The sequence below is a fragment of the Microcaecilia unicolor genome, chromosome 7 (genome assembly GCF_901765095.1).
Source record: "Microcaecilia unicolor chromosome 7, aMicUni1.1, whole genome shotgun sequence".
Classification (NCBI taxonomy): Eukaryota; Metazoa; Chordata; class Amphibia; order Gymnophiona; family Siphonopidae; genus Microcaecilia; species Microcaecilia unicolor.
Window position 1 is genome coordinate 160,520,022 of NC_044037.1, and position 12,528 is coordinate 160,532,549.

The 12,528-nt window shown below is 43.8% G+C and overlaps 1 protein-coding gene across 1 annotated transcript in view; it reads right to left on the minus strand.

Moving 5' to 3' along the window:
• The window catches only part of ADAM23 (ADAM metallopeptidase domain 23), a 1,183,145-nt gene that overhangs the window by 654,918 nt on the left and 515,699 nt on the right, over nucleotides 1-12,528 (minus strand). The gene's annotated exons all lie outside the window — the stretch shown is intronic.

Consider the following 12,528-nt stretch of genomic DNA (forward strand, 5'->3'; position numbering starts at 1 on the left):
TTTTTTTTCGTAATCCCTCTTGGCATTCCTTATTTGCGCCTTGCATTTGCTTTGACACTCCTTATGCTGCTTCTTGATATTTTCAGACAGTTCCTTCTTCCATTTTCTGAAGGCATTTCTTTTAGCCCTAATAACTTCCTTCACCTCACTTTTCAACCACGCTGGCTGTCTTTTGGACTTCCGTCTTTCTTTTCTAATTCGCGGAATATGTTTGGCCTGGGCCTCCAGGATGGTATTTTTGAACAGTACAGTTTTTACCCTCTCAGTTGCCTCCCTAAGTTTTTTTTAACCATTCTTCTCATTTTATCATAGTCTCCTTTTTTAAAGTTAAACGCTAACGTATTTGACTTCCTGTGTATAGTTAATTCAAGGTTGATATCAAAACTGATCATATTATGATCACTGTTATTAAGCTGCCCCAGTACCATAACGTTCATCACCAGATCATGCACTCCACTAAGGACCAAGTCTACAATTTTTCCTTCTCTCGTCGGCTCCTGCACCAGCTGCTCCATAAAGCTGTCCTTGATTTCATCAAGGAATTGTACCTCTCTAGCGTGTCCCAATGTTACATTTTCCCAGTCTATATTTGGATAATTTAAGTCACCCATTATTATCACATTGCCCATTTTGTTTGCGTCTCTGATTTCTTTTATCATTTCTGCATCTACCTGCTCTTCCTGGCGAGGTGGAAGGTAGTACACTCCTATCACCGTCCTTTTCCCTTTTATACATGGAATTTCAACCTACAATGATTCAAAAGTGTGATTTGTGTCGTGCTGAATTTGTAATCTATCTGAGTCAAGGCTCTCGTTGATATACAATGATACACCTCCACCAGTCCGGTCCACCCATCACTACGATATACTTTGTACCCCGGTATGACAATGTCCCACTGGTTATCCTCCTTCCACCAGGTCTCAGTAATGCCTATTATATCCAATTTTTCATTTAGTGCAATATATTCCAACTCTCCCATCTTATTTCTTAGACTCCTAGCATTTACATATAGACATTTCAGAGTATGTTTGTTGTTCCTATTTGCATGATGCTTAGTACTTGACACTATTGATTTGCCATCTTTTGTCTGATCTTTAGTTGTATTTAAGGGCACCTGGCATACCACGGTCTGTTGTGCAACCTCACTATCCAGAAACCCTATCTTCCCTGTTTGTGAAGTATCCTTGCAAGATACCTTATCCCGAACCATGCGCTTTTGAGCAACTATCGGCCTTCCCCCCATTTCTAGTTTAAAAGCTGCTCTATCTCCTTTTTAAATGCCGATGCCAGCAGCCTGGTCCCACTCTGGTTAAGGTGAAGCCCATCCTTTCGGAATAGGCTCCCCCTTCCCCAGAATGTTGCCCAGTTCCTAACAAATCTAAAACCCTACTCCCTGCACCATCGTCTCATCCATGCATTGAGACTCCGGAGCTCTGCCTGTCTCTTTGGCCCTGCACGTGGAACAGGTAGCATTTCAGAAAATGCTACCCTAGAGGATCTGGATTTGAGCTTTCTACCTAAGAGTCTAAATTTGGCTTCCAGAACCTCCCTCCCACAATTTCCTATGTCATTGGTGCCCACATGTACCAAGACAGCTGACTCCTCCCCAGCACTATCTAAAATCCTATCTAGGTGACGTGTGAGATCTGCCACCTTCGCACCAGGCAGGCAAGTCACCAGGCGATCCTCACGTCCACCAGCCACCCAGCTATCTATATGCCTAACCATCGAATCACCAACTACAACGGCTGCCCTAACCTTTCCCTCCCGGGCAGCACTTGGAGACATATCCTTGGTGCGAGAAGATAGTACATCCCCTGGTGGGCAGGTCCTGGCTACAGAAGTACTTCCTACTTCACCAGGGTGATGCTATCCTTCTAGGAGACCTCCCTCCTCCAAGGTAGCACAAGGGCTACCAGACTGGAGGTGGGACTTCTCTACAACATCCCTGTAGGTCTCCTCTATGTCCCTCTCTGTCTCCCTCAGCTCCACCAAGTCTGCTACTCTAGCCTCAAGAGAACGGACACGTTCTCTGAGAGCTAGCAGCTCTTTGCATTGGGCACACACATATGACATCTCACCAACTGGGAGATAATCATACATGTGACACTCAATACAAAAGACTGGATAGCACCCCTCTCGCTGCTGGACTGCTGACTCCATCTTAGTGTTTTTGAGTTTTTCAATAATTTAAAATTTGCTACAGTATTAAGGATATTAGCTTAATATAAAAGTGTCTTAGTTTATTTAGTATATAGTATGATTTATGTCTTATAAATCACATATAAAATGTCAGGAAGTATTTCTTCACGGAGAGAGTGGTGGATGCTTGGAATGCCCTCCCGCAGGAGGTGGTGGAGATGAAAACGGTAACGGAATTCAAACATGCGTGGGATAAACATAAAGGAATCCTATTCAGAAGGAATGGATCCTCAGGAGCTTAACCGAGATTGGACAGCAGAGCCGGTAGTGTGAGGCGGGGCTGGAGGTTGGGAGGCAGGGATAGTGCGGGGCAGACTTATACATTCTGTGCCAGAGCCAGTGGTGGGAGGCGGGACTGGAGGTTGGGAGGCAGGGATAGTGCTGGGCAGACTTATACGGTCAGTGCCAGAGCCGGTGGTGGGAGGCGTGGATAGTGCTGGGCAGACTTATACGGTCTGTGCCAGAGCCTGTGGTTGGGAGGCGGGGCTGGTGGTTGGGAGGCGGGGATAGTGCTGGGCAGACTTATACGGTCTGTGCCCTGAAGAGCATAGGTACAAATCAAAGTAGGTTATACACAAAAAGTAGCACACATGAGTTGTCTTGTTGGGCAGACTGTGTCGTCATCTACTATGTTACTATGTATAGTATGATTTATTTAGTGTTTCCTTCTTAGATGATAATGAAATGTATTTAAAACTCTGTAAGAGCACTCCTTGCTTGTTACCCTAATTACAATAACTGACTATAACTGAAGAGATGTCCTAGAGGTGGGTGGGAAGACTAAACTAGATCCTGCAGTGACTGTTAGATTCTATATGTTAATGCTGTGGTACAAAGCTTTTAAAACTAAGTGGAAAAGACTATGGAGATTAATTGTTAAAATTTGCTTTTTATATTTTTATTTTGCCTAACACTAACCTACAATTCCTTCTTTAAACCCCAATCTTTAAGTTCCCAAAGCACAAAGCAAAGTAGAGTTCACTTACCTGAGAAATGTCCTCTTCTCTCAGAACTTCTCAGAAAGCCACTTTTCCTGTTTTATTTATTTATGTTTATCCATCTGGATTTAATAGACCACCATTCAACTGATCATCATAGCAGTGTACAGAATCAGCAATTTAGTATGTTTCAATAATTTTTATTGATAACAGTTTGATTAACAATACACAAATTAAACAACTACAATCTTTCTGCTACCATTGTACATTTCTTCCCCTTTCCATTGTCCCCCAATTCCCCCCTGGCTTTCCCCCCTCCCCCCCAGTCCAATCTGTATATATATATATATATATATGAGCAGAGAAGGAGAGAGAAGAGTCAAAGATGACCCCAAGGTTTCGAGCTGAGGAGACAGGGAGAATGACAAAGCCATCAACAGAAATAGAAAACGGGGGGAGCGGGGAGGTGGGTTTGGGGGGAAAATGAGAAGCTCGGTTTTGGTCATATTTAATTTCAGGTGGCGCTGAGACATCCAGACAGCAATGTCAGACAAGCACGCTGAAACTTTGGTTTGGATGCAAGGTGAGATATCAGGGGTAGAAAGGTAGATTTGGGAGTCATCAGCATAGAGATGGTAGGAAAAGCCATGGGATGAGATTAATGAACCAAGGGAAGAAGTGTAGATAGAAAAGAGGAGGGGACCAAGAACAGCACCCTGAGGTACGCCGACAGGCAGAGGGATAGAAGTAGAAGAGGATCCACCAGAGTGAACACTAAAGGTGCGGAGGGAGAGGTAGGAAGAGAACCAGGAAAGGACAGAGCCCTGGAATCCAAGTGAGGACAGGGTATCGAGAAGTATGCTGTGATCGACAGTGTCAAAAGCAGCGGAAAGATCAAGAAGAATGAGGATGGAATATTGACCTCTGGATTTAGCCAGTAATAGGTCATTGGAGACTAGTAAGCGCAGTTTCGGTTGAGTGGAGAGGGCGAAAACCAGATTGTAGTGGGTCAAGAATAGCATGTGAGGAGAGAAAATCAAGGCAGCGGCGGTGAACAGCACGCTCAAGTAATTTGGAGAGAAAGGGAAGGAGGGAGATGGGTCGGTAATTAGAGGGACAAGTAGGGTCGAGTGAAGGCTTCTTAAGGAGAGGTGTGACCACAGCATGTTTAAAGGCAGCAGGGACAGTCGCAGTGGAAAGTGAGAGGTTGAGAATGTGACAGATAAAAGGAATAAGAGCAGGAGAGATGGCATTAAGAAGGTGGGTGGGAATGGGATCAGAGGAACAGGTGGTACATTTTGAGGAAGAAAGGAGAAGTGTAGTTTCCTCAATAGTAACTTCAGGAAAGGAGGAAAGGGAATGAGGGGAAGGAGAGAGAGGGGAACGGACTAGTGGAGGGAGAGGTGGTGAGGTAGAGAAAGCAAGGTTTATCTTTTCAACCTTGTTGTGAAAGAATTCAGCAAGGGTCTGAGGAGATAATGAAGGGGGAGTTGGGGGAGGGGGCACCTTGAGGAGAGAGTTCAATGCGGTGAAGAGAAGTCGAGGGTTAGAGCCAAGAGAGTTGGTCAGTTGGATATAATAATCCTGTTTGGCACGTAAAAGAGCAGATTGGAAGGAGGTCAGCATGAACTTAAAGTGTAAGAAATCAGCAAGGGCCCGAGATTTCCGCCAGAGGCGTTCGGTGGAGCGGGTACAGGAACATAGGTAGCGGATATTAGAAGTCAGCCAAGGTTGGGGTTTTGTACGCCTTACAGGGCGGGTCATCAAAGATGCAAGAGTGTCTAAGGCAGAGGATATTGTTGTAAGAAGAAACAGCCTCGTTGACAGATGTGGATGGTGCCACAGTAGAGAGGAGGTTTGAAACATGGGAGGATAGAGATGAAGGGTCAATATCGTGAAGATCCTAGATAAATTAGATAAGATAGGACGGGACTGGGAGGGAGGAGATTTAAGTGTGAAAGTTATAAGATGGTGATCAGAGGAGGGATGATCAGAGGCAAGGAAACTAGAGGGTGAACAGTTGGAGGAGAAGATGAGATCAAGACAGTGACCATTTTGATGAGTGGGGGAGGTGGAGCATAGTTGGAGATTAAAGGAGGACGTTAAAGCGAGTAACTTGGAAATATAAGAGTTGGAAGGATCATTAGCAGGAATATTAAAGTCACCAAGGATGAGAGAGGGGGAGGAAGGATCATGGAAGAAGGCAAGCCAGGCATCAAAGTCACTGAGAAAGGATGAAAGGGACTTATCAGTGGGACGATAAATGACCGCTATTCGAAGAGGCAAAGGAGAGAAAAGGCGGATAGAGTGGACTTCAAAGGAGGAAAAACAGTGAGATTGGGTGGAAGAAGGGGTTGAAATCTGGAGGAGGGAGAGAGAAGTAGTCCAACACCGCCCCCACGGCCAGCAGGGCGAGGAGTATGTGAAAATAGATAACCGCCATGGCACAGGGCTGCGACTGAAGCAGAGTCATCAGGGCAGAGCCAGGTTTCTGTTATGGCGAGCAGATGGAGGTGACGCGAGATAAAGAGGTCATGGATATAGGTGAGTTTGTTACAGATAGAGCGGGCATTCCATAGGACGCAAGAGAAGGGCAGAGAAGAAGAGGGGAGTAGAGAAATAGAGATGAGGTTAGAGAGGTCGCGGTGAGATCTGTAGGGTTGGGATAATAGTTGGTGAGGGGGGCCAGGATTGGGATTTATGTCACCGGCTGAGAGTAAGAGAAGGAGTAAAAGAGAGCGGAGGAGAGTAGGAGAGGTGTGGCCACGAAGGCGTCGAAGGCGAGAGGTATTTAGGTGGAATGGGGGAGGCAAAATGGACGGAAGAAAGAGGCGGAGATTAAAAGCCAAGAAGGAGGAAGAGGGTAGGAGAGAAGGTGAGGTGATGAAGTTGATGGATGGGCAGTGAGTTCCTGTAGCGGAGAGAGGTAGGGGGTGAGGGAAAAGATTGGGAAGGGACAGGGCTAGGAAAGAGAATATGAATAGGGGCCATAAATGACTGAGGTACTTTAGCAAGATTAGATGTAAAGAGAAAAATGCCTAGAGCGGAGGCCCTGAGTGGATCGGAGTGGACCTGGGTGTCACCCCGGAGAAGGCTGTAAGGATATTCCACCAGTATCTGTAATATTTCTATGGAAAGGCGTGCTCTCCTCCCCCCCCCCCCCCCCCCCCACAGAAAGTGTTGTATCATAGAGTTCAATTGTTTCTCATCTTCCCTTCTTAAATATATAGGTATCGTTTGAAGTGCATATAACCATCTAGGGACTATCATCATGTTATATAATGCTATTCTACCCACTAGCGAAATAGGTAAAGGGCCCCATGCCTGCAATCTCAATTTTGTTCCTTTTAACAGCCTGTGTATATTCTGCTCGTACAGTTTATTAAGGTCTGATGGGATGTATACTCCCAAATATTTAATTTCTTCCTTTGCTCGTTGTAGAGAAAATTTATTTTCTTTTTTCATTTGATTCTCAGAAACCAACGTGAAAGCATATGATTTAGCTAGGTTTAATTTAAACCCTGAATATTGCCCAAATTGGTCAATACTTTCTAAGAGTACTTTCTAGTGATCGGGTTGGGTTAGTCAACACCAATAGTAAGTCATCAGCATATGCAAGAACTTTAACTTCTCGACCTGCCAGTTTGACTCCCTCTATTTCTTTTGCTACCATTAGCGTTCTAAGCAGTGGTTCTAGTGCTATTACAAATAACAGGGATGATAATGGGCATCCCTGCTTTGTGCCTTTACCTATAAAAAAATTCTTCTTCTCTCATGCCATTAATGAACTTTAACTTCTCGACCTGCCAGTTTGACTCCCTCTATTTCTTTTGCTACCATTAGCGTTCTAAGCAGTGGTTCTAGTGCTATTACAAATAACAGGGATGATAATGGGCATCCCTGCTTTGTGCCTTTACCTATAAAAAAATTCTTCTTCTCTCATGCCATTAATGAACTTTAACTTCTCGACCTGCCAGTTTGACTCCCTCTATTTCTTTTGCTACCATTAGCGTTCTAAGCAGTGGTTCTAGTGCTATTACAAATAACAGGGATGATAATGGGCATCCCTGCTTTGTGCCTTTACCTATAAAAAAATTCTTCTTCTCTCATGCCATTAATGAACTTTAACTTCTCGACCTGCCAGTTTGACTCCCTCTATTTCTTTTGCTACCATTAGCGTTCTAAGCAGTGGTTCTAGTGCTATTACAAATAACAGGGATGATAATGGGCATCCCTGCTTTGTGCCTTTACCTATAAAAAAATTCTTCTTCTCTCATGCCATTAATGAACACACTTGCCCGCAGATTAGAGTAAAGAGCCTCCACTGCCCGCACAAACCATCCCCATATACCCATACTTGCTAATGCTTGAAATAGGAAGTCCCAACGTACCTGATCGAATGCATTTTCGGCATCTAGACTAATCACCATCGACGGATCTCCCCCCCCCCCCCCCCGCAGGACACCATCGCCAATAGCAGCCGCCTGACGTTGTGCGTCACCTGTCTGCGCCTTACAAATCCTACCTGTTCTAATCCTATTAAATTAGGTAGCCACTGCGCTAGCCGCTCAGCCAGCACTTTTGCCAACAATTTCACATCCAAACTTAAAAGGGATATTGGCCTATAAGAATCAGCTTTCTCAGTTGATTTACCTGGCTTGGGTATTAGGGTTATCAGCGCAACATTTGCATGTTGGGGAAAAGTTCCTTTTTCTATTACCTTCTCGTAAAATTCTAATAGGGATGCCAAGGCTTTCAGGGGTAGCATTTTATAGCATTCTCCGGTGAACCCATCTGGTCCCGGGGCTGAGTACTGTTTTAGGGACTTCACTGCCCGTTGCAACTCCATTAATGTTAATGGGCCATTTAGGTAATCTAGACCTTCTGGAGGCAATTGAGTTAGACCTGCGCGTTCTAAATATTCGGATAAGTGACTTCCCACGGGCCCTTGTTCTACTGTATACAAAGAAGAAAAATATTCTGTAAACATCTTCCCTATTTCTCTCCTATCAGTAATAGTGTTCCCTTGGTTATCACTCAAAACCGCCACTGTCCTGGAGCCACCCCAATTTCTAATGATCCTTGCAAGGAGCCGCCCCGGTCAGTTACCAAATCTCTGTAACATATTTATAATATAATGCCGATTTGGTCTCTTGCTCATGTAGAGCGCTATTTGTGCAGCCTTTACTTTTTCTAGTGTATCTTGCGTAGTGTGAGGAGCAAAGAAACTACAAAGCACAGAAGGCAGTGCAGCCTCAGAGGAATCATGAAATAAGAGACTACAAAACCCAGAAAGCAGTGCAGCATCAGAGAAATCAGGAGCCAAAGAACTACAAAGCCCAGAAGGCAGTACAGCAGCAGAGGAATCAGGGGATGGGAGAAGATGACGGGGGGTGATTGGGAAATGGAATCAGATGTGGAAGGGGAGGAGCCCCTAGATCGAGAGGAAGGGGAGGAGAAAATGGAACTGGAGGAGGTAGAAGAAAGAGAGAGAGAGAGGAGGAAATGGAGGTGACGATGGAGGGCTCCTAAAATAGCCTATTGATTGATAAAGAGTGAGTGAACGAGGACTTCTATGAATGACTGTGGGTGGATGTCAGGAAGTTTTGCTCTGACAAATGAGGGAGGTGGGTCATTAGGTCTAAGAGTGAGAAGGTGACTTGGACCTTATTGCTAAACTGAACTGAAAGGGGAAAGCACTGCTAAATTGAACTGTGTGAGAAAGCATTGATGAACTGAACTGGAGGGGAAAGCACTGCTAAATTGAACTGTGTGGGAAAGCTTTGCTGAACTGAACTGAAGGGGGAGGCAATAGTAAACAGAGTTGCAGTTGCCAACTTAATTGGACTAAACTGTGTGAAAAGCTTTGCTACCGTAAGCTGCAGGTGAATTCTGACTAAACTGTGTGAGAAGCTTTGCTACCGTAAGCTGCAGGTGAATTCTGACTAAACTGAACTGTGTGAGGAGTTTTGCTAATGTGAGCCGCAGTAAGCAGCTTAATTGGAGCTGTGCTAAAGGAGCTGCAGTGGAAACCTTATTTAACTGAACTGTGAAAGTAGGAGGTAGAAAAGGGAACTGCAGTAAAAAGGGGACTACTCTGAAGGGAGTAGGAGAGTCTTATACCGTTTGAACTGTGAGTGAAATGTGACTTTACCCAACATAGGGAGAAGTCTGATTGAAGCGGGATAAGAATAAATGTTGTAAGGAGATAATAAAGCATTTTTGCAGAATTTCCTGTTTCCCTGAGGCACTATTTGCAGGACTTCAATTCTCAGACTGGATGGTGTGTGGAACTGAGGAAAGAAAGACTGTAAAGTTGCTGGAGCGGTGAAGAAACAGAGGGTGATCCTGACAGTGGGTCACTGTATATGTGCCCGCTTGGCCCTCTTCAACTGTTCCTCTAAGTGTAAGATGCCCTTTGCTCTTCTCTTCCTCCTTAAACAGCTACAAGCTATTATGTCTCCCTGTATCACCGCCTTCGAGGCAGACAAAATAGTACAGGCTGTGCTTGCGAATGTTCTTCATTGTTAAGCGCATATTCCTTCCATTTATTAGATACATATTTTTGGAATTAGGGGTCTGATTTCAAATATGCTGGGAATCCCCATCCCCTTCCCCCCATCTCATCTGCAGGCATTACTATATCTACCCAAACTAATGTGTGATCTGAAAAATTTCTTCAGGGCTAATCGTTGCTGCTTTTATCCAGGAAAACAGAGAGCGCTCCACTAAAATATAGTCTAATCTAGCATGTGTTCCGCGCGCTCTAGACCTATGTGTATTATCTCTTTCCCCAGGGTGCAGCGTCCTCCAAACATCAATCAAATTAAGTGTTTGAGAAAATATCCGGAATTCTTGAGCTCTTTGTCCCGTATAGTATGAGGATGTTGGGTTAGTACAGTCTATTTCAGGGTCTGCGACCATATTAAAATCTCCTAGAATTAACAACCGTTTAGTCTTATATTTTAGGCAATGACCTGCTATTACTTTATAAAAAGTTGGATCATAAACGTTAGGCCCATATAAACCCACCAACAAGAACTCTATTCCTTGCAGCCAGACATGAAGAATTATATAATTCCCTTGCACCCCTTTTGTTAACAGCTTAGCTTTATAGGTTAGTCCCTTTCTAAATAATACCGCTACTCCTCCTTTCCTTCCTTGCGAAGCTGCTGCATAACTTTCCCCCACCCATGACCTCTGTAACTTAGCATGCTCAGCATCTGTTAGCCGCGTCTCTTGTAAACACGCTATGTCGGCCTTATGCCTCTTCAGTGCTGTTACGATTTTAGTTCTCTTCATGGGCTAACTTATGCCCCCCACATTCTAGGTAACTATTCTCGCTGGCATGTTACTACCTGATTATTGTTATTGGGATTATTCACATTTTCTTTTCTCCCCTCTCTTTCATTCCGCTCATCCATGCATCCTTGCACACTATTCATTCCATAAGCGTATTTCCTTTCCTCCACGTCCTTACCTCGCCTTTGCTACCTTCTTATTTCGTGCCTATTTTGACTTCCGCTTTCTTTTATTGGACTCTTCTCCAACCCCTTCCCTTCCCTTTCCCTCCTACCCTCCCCCCTTTTCCCAACCCCCCCTTTTTTTAAACTTGCCCCTATCCATCTGACCAGGAACCATGGGGATGGTAGTCGGATCACATTATGTGCTAGGGGCCTGCATTCCTTATAGCAAAAACATTCTGTTCACATACATGTTTAACTCAATCATAAATGCAAACCTTTATCATTCCAACCAGCCCCGCAAAAGTTATTCTACTTCTATTAGTTTCTAATCCAGTAGTGTTGCTTTTGCTTCTGCTGGTGTCCGAAACGTCTGCCATGTGTCTTGGATTAGTATTTGCAACTGAGCAGGGTACTGTAATGCGAAACGCACTTTTTTGTTTATAAGGGCCGTGCAAAGTGGATGGAACCTTCTCCATTGTTCTTGAACTGCCAACGAGAAGTGTTGAAAAATCAATATGTTGCGCCCTTCATGTTTCAACTTGTCCCTCTTCATTTTAAATCCTTGCATAATCTCAAGCTTATGTCGATAGTTCAATATTTTAGCTATTACCACTCTTGGCTTGTTATGTTCTCCCATTTTCCGCTCAATTCGATGCGCTCATTCTATTACCACTGGGCCCGTGGAATCGGTAACTGCTAGCTCCTTCGCCAGCCAATTTTCTAACCATGTTTCTAGATTTCGGTCACAAAGTGTCTCCGAAAGTCCAACGATGAGTATATTGTTTCTCCTTGATCGGTTTTCAAGTTCTTCCAACTTATTCGCTTGTTCTTTCATACATTGTGTTAAGTGTACTACGTCCAGGCCAAATCCACGTGCGTCGTCTTCCAGGGCTGAGACCCTCGTCTCTAAGTCCCCGGTCCGGGTGCCCAAGCTATCCAAAGTTGTTTGAAAAGAATCTAGTTTTCTGTCTAGTGTCGACCATCTCGGTTCTAAAGCTTTTTCTATTGCTGATATCAATTGTCCCAGTTGTGTTTCTGAAAAAGCTGACAATGGCACTGAGAGATCTTCTGCCATCTTGCCTTCTCCTCCACTGGTCTTAAGTTCCTCTTTTTTTTAGTTTTAGTTGCCATCCCAGCCAGAGACTTGTTTATCTATTTGTCCATTAATCAAATGCCTCCTTTCTGTAGTTGCTGGTGAACTTTTAAAGCCAAATTTGAGTGTAAATGGGAGCAGGATCCCGGAGCTTCAGCAGTACACCGTTGCTCCGTTCACAGCATCACGTGATCCTCCTCAGTAATTTAGTATACAACCAACACATCAAACAAACCAAAGAAAAGGAGAAAGTAATATAGCAAAATATAATAAATACAAAAATACAATAACAAATAACTATAAATAAGAGAAAATTGAAAGTAAACTAACTATAAGACAAGATTGCAGCTGGAGTGGTAAAATGGCTATCTTACTTATGAAAAGGCTGAATTAAAAGGCCATGTTTTTCAGTTCAGCTTCGGATTTCTTATATGAACACTCTGAACAAGGGTTTACAGGAAGTGAGTTCCAAAGCAAGGGTGCTAAGTAATTTATTTCTATGGGCCCTTCTACAGATAATTCAAGCTAATCTTTAGTAAAAGACCCCTTCAAAACATTACTATGTGAGGATCCAGCCTTCATTTGATAACTGAAGAAATAACCAAATAGCCTGAGAAACTTGCAGAGTTTGAGCCAGACAGTAAGGAATAAGAATGGAAACAACTCTTGATGAAGTTTTAATTCTGGTGTATCTGTCACTATGCTTTTCTTTTTTTCAATAGTTGTGAGGACCGCTGTTACTCCAGGGTTGTATTTTATTTATTTGTTACATTGACATATTTGTTACATTTAAGAAAGAATTACTAAAGAGCAAGACTAAACCAACAAA